This window comes from Schistocerca cancellata, chromosome 3 (genome assembly GCF_023864275.1).
Source record: "Schistocerca cancellata isolate TAMUIC-IGC-003103 chromosome 3, iqSchCanc2.1, whole genome shotgun sequence".
Lineage (NCBI taxonomy): Eukaryota > Metazoa > Arthropoda > Insecta > Orthoptera > Acrididae > Schistocerca > Schistocerca cancellata.
In genome coordinates this window covers 725006659-725019806 of record NC_064628.1, presented here as the reverse complement: position 1 = coordinate 725019806, position 13148 = coordinate 725006659, and the positions used below count along the sequence as shown (strand labels likewise).

The window sequence follows — 13148 nt, the reverse complement described above, 5'->3', positions numbered from 1 at the left end:
AGCAGTGATTGGTGAGGGAGTGATACAGGGTTGTAGCCTCTCCCCGATGTTATTCAATCTGTATATTGAGCAAGCAGACAGGAAACAAAAGAAAAATTCGGAGTAGGTATTAAAATCCATGGAGAAGAAATAAAAACTTTGAGTTTCGCCGATGACATTGTAATTCTGTCAGAGACAGCAAAGGACTTGGAAGGGCAGTGGAGCGGAGATTAGGAAATGAGACACTTAAGGTAGTAAAGGAGTTTTGCTATTTGGGGAGCAAAATAACTGATGATGGTCGAAGTAGAGAAGATATAAAATGTAGACTGGCAATGGCATGGAAAACGTTTCTGAAGAAGGGCAATTTGTTAACATCGAGTATAGATTTAAGTGTCAGGAAGTCTTTTCTGAAAGTATTTGTATGGAGTGTTGCCATGTATGGAAGTGAAACATGGACGATAAATAGTTTGGACAAGAAGCGAATAGAAGCTTTCGAAATGTGGTGCTACAGAATAATGCTGAAGATTAGATGGGTAGATCACATAACTAATGAGGAGGTATTGAATAGAATTAGGGATAAGAGGAGTTTGTGGCACAACTTGACAGGAAGAAGGGACCGGTTGGTAGGACATGTTCTGAGGCATCAAGGGATCACAAATTTAGCACTGCAGGGCAGCATGGAGGGTAACAATCGTAGAGGGAGACCAAGAGATGAATACACTAAGCAGATTCAGAAGGCTGTAGGTTGCAGTAAGTACTGGGAGATGAAGAAGCTTGCACAGGATAGGGTAGCACGGAGAGCTGCATCAAACCAGTCTCAGGACTGAAGACCACAACAACAGCAACAACACTTAAACACTTTGTGCATCTGGAAAGAATATTCCATTCCAGTGTAGCGGTGCTACAGCATTCAGTTTTGAATTATTCCAGAGTAAAATTGTGTAAAAGTAACTTGATATGTAACCTGTCCGTCATAAAAGCCATATAAAATGGGAAATTGACGCAACAGTAACTGGATATCCACTTACTGTGGTGTCAATTTCCCATTTTGTGCGGCTTGATGACAGATGGGTCATGTCCAGCTACTTTTACACATATTAAATAATTTCGCAACCAAGACTGTTTTTGTGGTATCGATAGTTACGATACCACAGTGTAGGTGCACGCTCTTAGGTCGGCACTACGAGAGCGGACGAACTACGCCGACCACAGCGCCCTCTAGCCGACGCTGTGGAGCTCAACGACCGCCGCTCTTTCTGCCCAGTTGATCAAGAGCAGACGACCAAGCAACTTAGCTTCTACTTCGTACGGGGCAAGCCATTACAGTCCTTGCCTTTGTTACTTCGGTGATAGTTTGTCCAACTATTAATAACTGTTAGCTTTGATATCTACATCTACATACATACTCCGCAATCCACCATAGGGTGCGTGGCGGAGGGTACCTCGTACCACAACTAGCATCTTCTCTCCCTGCCCCACTCCCAAACAGAACGAGGGAAAAATGACTGCCTATATGCCTCTGTACGAGCCCTAATCTCTCTTATCTTATCTTTGTGGTCTTTCAAATGTAAGTTGGCGGCAGTAAAATTGTACTGCAGTCAGCCTCAAATGCTGGTTCTCTAAATTTCCTCAGTAGCGATTCACGAAAAGAACGCCTGCTTTCCTCTTGAGTCTCCCACCCGAGTTCCTGAAGCATTTCCGTAACACTCGCGTGATGGTCAAACCTACCAGTAACAAATCTAGCAGCCCGCCTCTGAATTGCTTCTATGTCCTCCCTCAATCCGACCTGATAAGGATCCCAAACGCTAGAGCAGTACTCAAGAATAGGTCGTATTAGTGTTTTATAAGCGGTCTCCTTTACAGATGAACCACGTCTTCCCAAAATTCTACCAATGAACCGAAGACGACTATCCGCCTTCCCCACAACTGCCATTACATGCTTGTCCCACTTCATATCGCTCTGCAATGTTACGCCCAAATATTTAATCGACGTGACTGTGTCAAGCGCTACACTACTAATGGAGTATTCAAACATTACAGGATTCTTTTTCCTATTCATCTGCATTAATTTACATTTATCCATATTTAGAGTTAACTTTCATTCTCTTCACCAATCACAAATCCTGTCCAAGTCTTCCTACAGTCACTCAACAACGACACCTTCCCGTACACCACAGCATCATCAGCTAACAGCCGCACATTGCTATCCACCCTATCCAAAAGATCATTTATGTACATAGAAAACAACAGCGGACCTACCACACTTCCCTGGGGCACTCCAGATGATACCCTCACTTCCGATGAACACTCACCATCGAGGACAACGTACTGGGTTCTATTACTTAAGAAGTCTTCGAGCCACTCACATACTTGGGAACCAATCCCATATGCTCGTACCTGAATTAGGTACGTAACCTATCACAGCCATAGTTACATGAACAGCATCGCACCTACGTGCTCATCAAGCTTAAGTTATGTGTATGTCTTTGACTAATATTCTCTATTAAATGTGCTTTTACTTTACATGCAGTACCGAAGTGCTTTACCTCACCTGCTCCTACTCGCTTCCTTCATTCGACCTACTTTGCAGATCACAGGAGCAGACCCACGCGCCGCCTTCCAGGCGGGATACAAAAGAGTTTTTAAGCTGGAATACTTTGTGCATGATCCCAAAAATGCATTAAGACCAAAAAGAGACGAAGCACCGTTCACTAGAACAAATTGTAAGATCGAACGCATGCTGGTGACGAATATAACATTGTAATTGAAACTTTCCTGGCAGATTAAAACTGAGTGCCGGACCGAGACTCGAACTCGGGACCTTTGCCTTTCGCGGGCAAGTGCTCTATCAACTGAGCTACCCGAACACGACTCACACCCCGTCCTCACAGCTCTACTTCTGCCAGTACCTCGTTCCTACCTTCCAAACTTTACAGAAGCTCTCCTGCGAACCATGCAGAACTATCAACCCTGAAAGAAAGGATATTGCGGAGACATGGCTTAGCCTCAACTTGGGGGATGATTCCAGAATGAGATTTTCACTCTGCAGCGGAGTGTGCGCTGATATGAAACTTTCCTGGCAGATTAAAACTGTGTGCCGGACCGAGACTCGAACTCGGGACCTTTGCCTTTCGCGGGCAAGTGCTCTACCAACTGAGCTACCCGAACACGGCTCAGGCCGCCTCCTCACAGCGTTACTTCTGCCAGTACCTCGTCTCCTACCTTCCAAGTAAAGCGCACACTCCGCTGCAGAATGAAAATCTCATTCTGGAAACGGGTAATTATTCAATTGCAGCCATCTGATGATGGACACGTAGCCCGTACCCTATCATAGCCTTGCGATAAAGCGTTTTTATAAGAATTTGTGGCTGGTTGCGTTCTCTAGCAGTCTTTAATTGAAAAACAGCCGCGTAGTGCCGAAGATGGAAAGAGTATCATTTTCGTTAAAATAATTTATGTAATTGTACAGCAACTACGGGAACTATGACAACACTAATGAAAAACTATCAGCAGTGTTCGGCGTGCACTGTTTGGGATTTCCGTCCCGAGTAAACTAGCAGCGTCGCGACCCGCCGTTGTGTCTGCTGGGCGAGGCCATCTGTCGACTGGTTTCGCTGCACGCGCCTTCCCAGAAGAGCGCGTAAGTAGTTGAGCCATGTGTGAGCAGAGCGGCACAACAGTGCGGGCAGCTCGCCTGTCGCCGCCGCCCGGCCGCTCTATGAATGGAGCCCTGCCGTGCGTCGAGTCCCTACCACCACGTGGCCGGCGTCCCCCCTCCCTCTCGCCCCACCATCACTCTCCTCCCACCGGTCCCCTCCACGACAGACCAGCCCATTCGCAGCAGAGGCGAGCCGGTCCGGCTGTCAGTACAACCGGAGAAGTCGACGAGAGCGGATCGGTGATTGTCGCACGGCCTTTGTCGCGCCAGTTCGCTGGAGTTGTTTCGTTGCTGCCGCAGACGCTCGTCCTCAGGGAAGCTGACAACTTCCTCTGCTCGCCACGACGGCGTGCCGGTCGCGCCACTGGCTGCCCGTGAGTACATCAACAATTAGGAGAGTTGCTTCCACGCCGTTCCGATTAGCGCATCCGTGTTCGCGTCTCGAGCTTCCCCCGTGGTTGTCGATGTTTCAGTTTTCCGTTGTAAAAACTCTCCGTGTCTCTCCTTCAGACACAGGCTGTGTGTGTGTGTGTGTGTGTGTGTGTGTGTGTGTGTGTGTGTGTGTTTTGATGTCGTATCTTCTTGTTTGTTTCTGAATGACAGTCGGCAACTGGTTAATCACATTCTTATTTCTTCGCCACAACGGTCATAATTTAGCTTTTACTTGCATAGACTCTAGAAACATTTGTGCAATAGAAATAGTAGTAGCTAAAGCCCTCGTAGACTATATCATTGTAGGTTCTCGTTCTTTACGGCAACCGCAGCGAATTTCTTTGCGAACTTAAGACAGATAAATGTTAAACGACAAATTCTGTTGACTACTGAGTTTTTCTTGAGCAATCGCCAAAAGACATTTCGAAACGTTATTCAATTGACAGCACACATCCTGCGACATCAAAGAACACTCATTTCGATAATGGAGACAAAAACTGTGGAGGGAGACGAAGATTTGAATACAGTACGCATACAGTATAGGTAATACGACGTCAAGACGTGTAAGTTAATTGTCGTCTTACTAAGACCAGACGCGTTTGTCTTTATTCTGAAGCATCTTCATTGCTCACTGTAACAATATGGTTTTTCTTTTACAATTTTGTGCAACGATCATGAGAACATAAGGCCGGAAAACAAAGCAGACGACACGGATACATCGTTATTCAGATAACAAGCGTTTCGCTTTATTTGAAAGCATCTTCAGTTATCAGAGATTTTTATTTTTTTTCCCCCGGCATCATTCCTAATGCGTTCGATTTGCACACTGCGCTTCATTGGCACTGAATATATTTTAGTTTTCATGTTGTGCAGATCCACTCCCACCCCGTGTACTTTGCAAACGAGGCCTAACAACAAAGAAAAGACAACATGTATTGTAAGCGAGTTCAGTTGGATGTGTGCAGCAGAGATGATACTTGCACAGGATTGCATCAAACTGCTAAGAAAAGCTGCTAAGAAAAGACAACATGTATTGTAAGCGAGTTCAGTTGGATGTGTGCAGCAGAGATGATACTTGTACAGGATTGCATCAAACTGCTAATCCTCGGACAGATGAGAAATAGTTAGTTTAATACAGGGAATTAAGTGCTGGGGATAAAAAGTGTGGAGGAAGAGCAAGGCTTTACTTTAACCAGTGGCTGTAGACTGGAGTAATTGCGCTGAGATGAAGAGATTTGTATACAGGATAAATTAGTGTGGTGAGCTCCATGAAACCAGTCTTCGAACTGAAGACTACAACAACAAATCCATAATATCGGCGAATATACGTAGTTTGATAGATTCCTGTGCAAATATCATCCCCGATGTGTCGGACTTACAAAATTCTATTTTCTATATACTTTTCATTGGTATTGAAAATAAGTAAACCCTGTTTCTCACAGATTCTACAAATGAGCTTAAGAAAACGGAGAATCGTTGAGTATTTCGTCTCACACTGATGCACTGGCCCTTTCGCCTGTGCAGCATATTCGCACGTGATTCCACGTCACATTGTTTCGTAATATAATACTTTTACAAAGGCTTTCATATACGACTGCTGCGTGGGTCGTAGTTGAAAATTAGTCTTGCTTATCGCATGACTTAAGAACAAGAAGAACATACATTTCTGTTTAATTTTAGGAGCCACTGTGGTTTCCTTCACCAAGACTTCCGCTTCAGTGCATTTCGAGAGACAACTTCATCGCTAGTGCTTCAGCTTACTATTGAAGACATTATAAGACGCTACGGAGGCATATATCCAGTATGTCAGAGCTCCGAAGATGAGCCTCTAATCCAAACCATTTATTAGTACCAAAGGCCACTTGTTTTTAGGTAGCAAATGGTTCTGTGAACAGTTTTGTCAGATACTTCAACATAAGTCGTACCCATTTCCCGTCGAAAAATAATAAATAACTGTATTCTTATGCTCAAAGACAGAAATCACGAGTCTGAGAAAAAATACGATAATATCAACAGAGCCTCGTAGTTTAAATACCGACAGGCTTTAAAAATTCTCACAGCAATATCGTCTGCAAAAAGCCAAAAAAGCATTAGGGTTAGGCCATAACCTCTACAAAAAAAAATCCATGTCATCACAGACAAAAATTTGGCACTACAATATTGTCGTAAAACCACAGTCCTCTATGCAAGCGAAACACTGACGCTTAACAGAAAACACAAACTTGAAGAAGTCAGAAAACAAAAGAAAAATCATTAGGAAGATTTTGGGAGGATGACATACCCAGGCAATTACAGGCTACAACCAATCAAACAACGGAAAAGTTTTCATACATCGAAGCTGGTATTAAGAAAAGACGTATGAAATTCTTTGGTCATCTGGTCACAGAAACGCGACTGACAAAAATGACAACACTTAAGAACTCAACACCTTGGCTGAAAGAAATTCGGGAAGACCTCAACAATGGTAACATAAGAGCAACTGGCGTTTTAGAAAGACAGAAAGTAGATAATTGGGAAGTTACGTTGTTGTTGTTGTTGTTGTTGTGGTCTTCAGTCCTGAGACTGGTTTGATGCAGCTCTCCATGCTACTCTATCCTGTGCAAGCTTCTTCATCTCCCAGTACCTACTGCAACATACATCCTTCTGAATCTGTTTAGTGTATTCATCTCTTGGTCTCCCTCTACGTTTTTTACCCTCCACGCTGCCCTCCAATACTAAATTGGTGATCCCTTGATGCCTCAGAACATGTCCTACCAACCGATCCCTTCTTCTAGTCAAGTTGTGCCACAAACTTCTCTTCTCCCCAATCCTATTGAATACCTCCTCATTAGTTATATGATCTACCCATCTAATCTTCAGCATTATTCTGTAGCACCACATTTCGAAAGCTTCTATTCTCTTCTTGTCCGAACTAGTTATCGTCCACGTTTCACTTCCATACATGGCTACGCCCCATACAAATACTTTCAGAAACGACTTCCTGACACTTAAATCAATACTCGATGTTAACAAATTTCTCTTCTTCAGAAACCCTTTCTGTGCCTTTGCCAGTCTACATTTTATATCTTCTCTACTTCGACCATCATCAGTTATTTTGCTCCCCAAATAGCAAAACTCCTTTACTACTTTAAGTGTCTCATTTCCTAATCTAATTCCCTCAGCATCACCCTACTTAATTCGACTACATTCCATTATCCTCGTTTTGCTTTTGTTGATGTGCATCTTATATCCTCCTTTAAAGACATTGTCTATTCTGTTCAACTGCTTTGCTGTCTCTGACAGAATTACAATGTTACGTTAGAGCAGCCGAAACAAAAACAGTGCAGACTAAAGTGATTGGAAGAACGAGCCTTCTCGGAAAGAATGAAAGCCTACTGTAACAACAAGAAGAACCTAAAAAGACATTAACTGAGCTATTTTCTTAACTTCTTCCATTTATTTGGAGAATTCGCTAATAATAATAATGTCCATCAAGCGTGTTATTGGTCTTTCTATCCGCTGAGCCTCTTCAACCTCTCTCTCCAGATCTGAATTGGCTGCTCTCGTTGGTTCCGTGCTTAATATGTGCTCAAACTACTTGGGTTTACGTATTCTGGGTAGCTCCAGCCGACATTGCTATGAGAGGAAGAATACGGGTGGGGGGGGGGGGCAAAAGAAACCGGATTGTTGTCATAAAAAATTTATTGAGCTTGGACTTCAACACACATCTCACCACGTTTAAAGTGCCCAAACCACTCGAAAACCTGTGTGCGGCTCATAGCATCCTCCTGGAAAGCTTCCTGAAGCAGTTGGTGTGTCTCCGTTGCAGTTTTTTTTAAGCAGGAAACAAAATTTCACACACACTCTTTTTTCTTTTAAAGTTGCCATGAGGACTTCGCAGAGGTGACACGCCAACAGTCAGAGAAACACAATACCACACTTGCACGTTCAGCTCTACACTAACGCCGTCTGCACAGCTGTTTCGTGAAGGTCTCTACTAACACCATCTAGCGTGAGAACCCTGCACTACGTTTACGAGTGGCAGCGCCCTCGGAGTCCGGTTTCTTTTGGGTCCCCCTTCGTATTGGACGATGTCGTGAGCAATGGGACGTACCTTGATAGAAGGATACGGAGGAGACTTGACTCAGTACTTGGGAAACTGGAACTGTTGTTCGATGACGACCTACCTATCATTATATTGCGCTGTGTAACTCGGTCCCTGCGTTCTCTCGCACTTACCGTATTGGACGGCAAGGCCAGATGGTGTGACTGCAAGGCAACACATGGTCGTATAGCGCAGCCAGCGACGGCCAGAGCGGAGTGTCGGCTGCGGCGGCGGCCGCGTGACCTACCGCAAAGAAGCGGGGGAGGGTCGGCCGCGGCGGCCTGTGTGTGTGTGTGTGTGTGTGTGTGTGTGTGTGCGCGCGCGGCGTGGCGCTGCGCATTCCTCGGCCGGCCGGATGTTGCCGAGTTCAAGGGCCCGCAGCGCGCTCGCCCTCACCTGTGGCCGGCCTGCTCTGCCTCCCCCGGCGGCGCGGCGCGCGCAACAGGTTCTGCAGCAGCCACTGTGCGCTCCCAGTGAAAGTGGCCACAGGTACGGCCGATTTCGCAGCCCGTACCGCCCACAGTCTCGTGCACAAGGTTCCGCTGCCGGGCCGGCGATTCTTATCTTCCACTCGACTTGTCGGGCCGTCAGTCATAGAGCAGCAGCCGGTCCAGGTTCGGCTCTTGAGGGACGGGCAAGTGTCGCAGTTTGGTACTGACTCCCATCCCTACAAATATTACGTGCGGTAGGCTCGCTTTTAACGTGCCACAGTCGAATGCCGGACATTTTCCACGCCGGACATTTGCCACACTTCGCCAGGTAGCTTGAGTAGTGATCCCTCAGGTAGTGGACGCCCTTCTTCGTACTTCTTCTGACCGCTTTCAAACCGCCGTCTCCACATCTTACTCGATGCAACCAGTACGTAAGGGACCTTCTTCTTCGACACCTTGGCGAAATACAGAGCTTCTTTTCCGAAATCGAAATATTTATAACTTTTGGGAAACGAAAGCAATACCGACGATTATGTCAGTATGTAATTAGTTCTGCCAAGTATAAATATAGATCCCTCTCTCTGTACGGTAGCTTCCTTTCAAGCTTACTGATCGCGATAGAAACAGTCCATCGGCATGGGAGCAAGAAGAAAGGAACGATGTAAAGACAACGCGAATGTACGCCAATCATTTCTTTTTGATCACTGCATTTGTGCCCACTTTAATTACTACAACTGCATGCCCAAAAGACAATAAGGAAACAAGAAATGGGAATGTGAATGTTTGAAAAGAATAACGACATACTCCATTTTAATTTACTCTCTAAAATCCTATATCCCTTGCGGTGAAACATTAGTCAATAAAGTGTAGCGGGACAATGTTCAAAACATGACTGAAAATACGTTCACTAAATAGAGATAAGAACATCTATGAGTGTCATGTCATCTAAAGTCGACGTACAATTTTAAAATGTTAGAAATAAGGAAATGAAGTAATACAGAATGCTATGCTTGTAACGTACGTTGTTCAAATGGCTCTGAGCACTATGGGATTTAACATCTGTGGTCATCAGTCCCCTAGAACTTAGAACTACTTAAACCTAACTAACCTAAGGACATCACACACATCCATGCCCGAGGCAGGATTCGAACCTGCGACCGTAGCAGTCGCGCGGTTCCGGACTGAGCGCCTAGAACCGCTAGACCACCGCGGCCGGCCGTACGTTGTTGTTCTACATTGTTGAGCACTGGTATTTACAGGGTCACGGAGAAAGCATCCTATGTTTTGGAGGGAAAAGCCGTAATTGTAATGATCTGCACTACAACAGAAACAAGAAGCACAACTTAAGGAAAAATATTGTAATGTGTGTTTCAGCTCACAAGCGACATTGAAGCAGATAGTTCCTGTGACTTAGTATGGGCAGAGGATATATTCGACAACCGGAATAAATTAATAACTGGCTCCTTTTACCGACCCCCGGTCTCAGATGAAACAGTTGCTGAACAGTTCAAAGAAAACTTGAGTCTCATCACAAATAGGTACGCTACTCATACAATTATAGTTGGCATTGACTTCAATCTACCGTCCGTATGTTGACAAAAATACATTTTCAGACCCTATTGTAAATAGGAAACAACTTCCATAATTGTCCTAAACCATAACTCCGGACATGCTTTACAGTGCTGTTCACAACATTATTCCTCGACTACAGCTATTGTTGAGGAATGATGGTGGACATATTGAGCATTTCCTGTAAAGAACATCATGAGGCGATGAGGAGGGGGAGACATGGGACCCAATCCTTCGGAGCAGGTAAAATCGTGGCAAATGTCCGGCTTGGCAAATATCCGCACACCGCCAGTCAGGTACGAAAGAGGGTCACGACAAACACACACAAAAAAGATATTATAGTGGAATAATTTATAATTTTATATGTACCGTATAGGTTACACATGTCCATAAATGAATGGAAAAATCTTCTACAGCCAAGATCGCTTGGTGTTTGTTTTATTTCACAACGACCGGTTTCGACAGAGTCTTGCTGTCATCATCGGATCTTCGGAAATATGTCATTGACATGCTTACATGCCACCACTACAGTGAGAACGCTTTCCACTCACAGAAAACGACATCAAGTTGCATTTAGAAAAATACATAAAAAGAACATATAAAATATACATTGTAAGATATATATATGTTGTGTTGGCAGAAGAGCCAACACTGTGTTACTAGAGGAGGCTGAAATGCACGTGTTATAGCTCACGCAGGCTGGCGTGAGGAGGGAAGAACTACACTGACGTGAGGTCTGGAATATGACAAGGAATGAGAATTCAGAAATCGGACGTAATTAGTTTGATACTTAACTTTAATCCATTAAAGATGAACGTCGCTCTTGACGGTATATGATTCACAATATTGTCTGTTCAGAATTCATTCTAATTACTGAATATGGCGCCTTGCTAGGTCGTAGCAAATGACGTAGCTGAAGGCTATGCTAAACTATCGTCTCTGCAAATGAGAGCGTATGTAGACAGTGAACCATCACTAGCAAAGTCGGCTGTACAACTGGGCGAGTGCTATGGAGTCTCTCTAGACTAGACCTGCCGTGTGGCGGCGCTCGGTCTGCAATCACTGATAGTGGCGACACGTGGGTCCGACGTATGCTAACGGACCGCGGCCGATTTAAAGGCTACCACCTAGCAAGTGTGGTGTCTGGCGGTGACACCAGAACATATTCTAAGGAATTACAGCTATTGGCTGGGGAACGTAGAAAATTTGTGCCGGACCAGCATTCGGACCCCGGTCTCCTGTTTACTAGTGAGATGTGCTGACCACTGCACCATCCAGACACAGTGGTCATCGCAACTCCGAACGTGTCTGAAACAACAGACACCACGTATATGTATATACCGGGTGATCAAGAATTCAGTATAAAATTGAAAACTTAATAAACCACGGAATAATGTAGATAGAGAGGTAAAAATTGACACACGTGCTTGGAATGACATGGGCTTTTATTAGAACCAAAAAAAAAGTATTGTTAGATGTGTAAAAGATCTCTTGCGCGCGTCGTTTGGTGATGATCGTGTGCTCAGCTGCCACTTTCGTCATGCTTGGCCTCCCAGGTCCCCAGACCTCAGTCCGTTCAATTATTGGCTTTGGAGTTACCTGAAGTCGCAAGTGGATCGTGATCGACCGACATATCTAGGGATGCTGAAAGACAACATCCGACGCCAATGCCTCACCATAACTCCGGACATGCTTTACAGTGCTGCTCACAACATTATTCCTCGACTACAGCTATTGTTGAGGAATGATGGTGGGCATATTGAGCATTTCCTGTAAAGAACATCATCTTTGCTTTGTCTTACTTTGTTATGCTAATTATTGCTATTCTGATCAGATGAAGCGCCATCTGTCGGACATTTTTTGAACTTTTCTATTTTTTTGGTTCTAATAAAACCCCATGTCATTCCAAGCATGTGTGTCAATTTGTACCTCCCTATCTACATTATTCCGTGATTAATTCAGTTTTCAAATGTATACTGACTTTTTGATCACCCGGTACGTTGTAAGATATACATATTCAAAGGAATTACCGCTTTTGGCTGCGAGCGGACATTGATTTAATCGATAGGGAAAGTTGAAAATTAGTGCCCGACCAGGATTCGAACCCCTGTCTCCTACTTATTAGTGAGATGTGCTGACCACTGCACCATCCAGACACAGTGGTTATCGCAACTTCGAACGTGTCCGAAACAACAGACTCCGCGTATATGTATATGGATATACATACACTGTTAACAACAGTTTTCCGAAGATCCGATGATAACATACGCTGTTAACAACATTTTTCCGAAGATCCGATGATAACAGCAAGATTCTGTCAAATCCGGTCATTCCGAAATGAAATAAGATATGAAGCGATCTTGGCTGGAGAATATTTTCTTATTTACGTATGTCAGTTCCCAGATTTCACGTCTAACCTTTGGAAAATAAAGCTGGGTTTCCATGTGCAACAAACGTGACGCCACAGCAAGTGCCTTCACGGATGACTCTGCAGTGGCGCCATGCGCTGGTGTTATCTCACTGCAAAAATTTAGTGGCACTGTTTTCCAGTATAGCGTCAGCTGCGATTATTCGTACCGACATTGGTGTTGCCATTCTGGTTATGACATTAGAATTGAGTCAAGAGTCCAATAAGAATAACAGAAAACATAAATGTTGGAAGCATGAATAACACAGTGACTTCAAACTAATAATGGACGTAGCACTCGTAAACCTAGACCCATTCCTGATTGCCTTTCGAACGACAAAAGCCAATTTCGAGTGCGCGTAGAGCTGCGACTTCACCTGTAACGAAAATTCTGATACATTAGAGATACAGTCCTCCCTCGAGTGAAACTGGAAGTGACGCTAGATATTTGACATTTGATGATTACCTGTTGTCTTTCCAATATTTACACCGTTTTCTCGAAAGTATACTTTCAGGGCTACTGTAGGATGTTTACTATGCTCTAAAGACTCATTTAAAAGCTAATATTTTTACATATTTTTACTCTTG

General features: G+C 44.3%; 1 non-coding gene across 1 annotated transcript; it reads right to left on the bottom strand.

The window, feature by feature from the left end:
• Nucleotides 1-3072: 3072 nt before the first annotated feature.
• On the bottom strand, nt 3073-3147 carry Trnas-cga (transfer RNA serine (anticodon CGA)). The gene has a single exon. It is a non-coding gene; the product is annotated as a tRNA-Ser (tRNA).
• Between the last annotated feature and the right edge of the window lie 10001 nt (nt 3148-13148).